Below are 2,500 nucleotides of genomic sequence, written 5' to 3' on the forward strand. Positions count from 1 at the left end.
TCTTGTCTTGACATTAATTAGCCCTGAGGTTAGAAATGTATGTTCAGTGAGCCCAAAGCTTTTTTTTTTTAATGATAAAATGCAGACTTAGTAATGCCTTTCATGTGACTGTTAAAATAGAGTTCACTATCGATAGGGACACCAAGATTTTTGACAGCTGCTTTGAGCCCTTTAGTTTCAAGGACAGTGGCAATCTTAAGCCGTTCCTCCCTTACCCCAAATATAATTTCTTCGCTTTTATCAGTGTTGTGTTGGAGACAATTTTGAGACATTGAGACGGTCAATGCAATCATAGAGCGATTGAAGGGGATGCATAGTCATTAGGTGACATGGCTAGGTAAAGTTGGGTGGCATTAGCATAGCTACACGCACACACCACACAAACACAGACACAGACACACACAGACACACACAGACACACACACACACACACACACACACACACACACACACACACACACACACACACACACACACACACACACACACACACACACACACACACACACACACACACACACACACACCAACTCCAATTAGCACATGGTAATGAGATCTTCCCTGGCCTGGTGGGAGCACTACTGATGCACTGAAGTGTGTCCCATGAGTTGGAGTTTGTGAAACACACACACACACACACACACACACACACACACACACACACACACACACACACACACACACACACACACACACACACACACACACACACACACACACACACACACTATGCGAACTATGCGATGGCCCCCACGGCACCAGCCCCCCCCCCCCCCCCCCCTGAGTAGCTCTCAGCCCTTTAGCCCTCACTCGTGCAAGTAAATGAAGCATCTGATGCTGAGTAGGTGGTGGTATGGGGGGCCCCGGATGAAATTTTGCTTAGGGCCCCATAAAGGCTTGGGCCGGCCCTGCACACACACACACACACACGCACACACGCACACACACACACACACACACACACACACACACACACACACACACACACACACACACACACACACACACACACACACACACACACACACACACACACACACACACACACACAGTCACACAGTTACTGTCAGAGAGACATGATTATACGTGTAGTTCTGTATGAAAAGTGTGATTGGTCATGTGCCCATGTGGTTATGTATTTGGACGGCTTCCATTGGCAGTCCTCCCTCCTCAGTCTGGGCGTGCTTATCCAGGGTAACCATGGCGACGCCACCACACATGGGCTGTCTCGCTAATTTTAGACAGATGGAATTCCAATTGTACCCCCCACAACCCCCCCCCACACACACACACACACACACCTGCATATGCACATACTGACACACTTGCATGTGTACACACACACACACATACACACATACACTCACACACACACACACACACACACACACACACACACACACACACACACACACACACACACACACACACACACACACACACACACACACATGCACACTCAAATACTGTCAGACAACACAAGCACAATAAGCCATAAAAACCGTCACATACAGTACTACATACAGTGCGCTACCTCCTTCTTAATCAAACTGCACTCTGCACACACACACCTCTATCCCCTCCTGTCTATCGACACCCCCCCAACCCCACCCCCCTCTGACTCTCCTGTCACTCATTACCCCCCCCCCCCCCCCCCCCCCCCCCCGCCCCCCAATCTCATCCCCCTAGGTGCTTCTGTCAAAATCGGTGTCAGTGTGTCCACCCCCGCCTTTCATATTATTTTCCCCATCCCTTTGTCTCTCTACACCTCTCTCTTTCTTTTTCTCTTTCGTTTTCTTACAGTTTATCTGTCTGTCTGTCTGTCTGTCTGTCTGTCTGTCTCTCTGTCTGTCTGTCTGTCTGTATCTCTCTCTCTCTCTCTCTCTCTCTCTCTCTCTCTCTCTCTCTCTCTCTCTCTCTCTCTCTCTCTCTACTGTCTCTGTTTCTGGGCATGTCTGTCACTAGTGACAGTGACGGACGACACTAGGTGTCATTCATGTTAACCACTAGAGTAAGCCCAGACAGCCACTCCTTCTGCCCGAAGCCCTCTGGGCATGCTCAGTCACACATCACCTGTCTGAGAGCCAATGTACCCTATTACAATGCATGTCATACACAGTGTGCTTGGAAATATAATGTTAAGTTTATCTATATTTTAAAGCCCAATGTGTATACATCACTGTTAAATTGTCGTACTGGTGATAGCCTGAGTGCCAAAACGCATCTGTTGACATGGTGGTGTAAATATATACAGTAGACGAGTTTAACAGAATTAACTGAATTTGACACCGGTTCTCCTGTCATCTAGTGAAATTTTGCTCTCACCCACCACCTCCCCGTTTGCCTCCCTTGTGCCCGATGTGCAATTAGTTTATTGGGCTGTTCTGCCGCCGCTTCCTGTCTGATTCACCTTACTCACACCGTTGTCCCCTCAACATTCCTTGGCGGGGGTTGTCTGGTTTGATATTGCACAGTTATCTGCCGAGCTCTTGGTGGTCCT

The 2,500-nt window shown here is 48.5% G+C and overlaps 1 protein-coding gene across 2 annotated transcripts in view; it reads left to right on the forward strand.

Moving 5' to 3' along the window:
- LOC134463764 (copine-8) overlaps positions 1 to 2,500 on the forward strand; it is a 195,305-nt gene that overhangs the window by 176,784 nt on the left and 16,021 nt on the right. The window lies entirely within an intron of this gene.

This window comes from Engraulis encrasicolus, chromosome 15 (assembly GCF_034702125.1).
Source record: "Engraulis encrasicolus isolate BLACKSEA-1 chromosome 15, IST_EnEncr_1.0, whole genome shotgun sequence".
Lineage (NCBI taxonomy): Eukaryota > Metazoa > Chordata > Actinopteri > Clupeiformes > Engraulidae > Engraulis > Engraulis encrasicolus.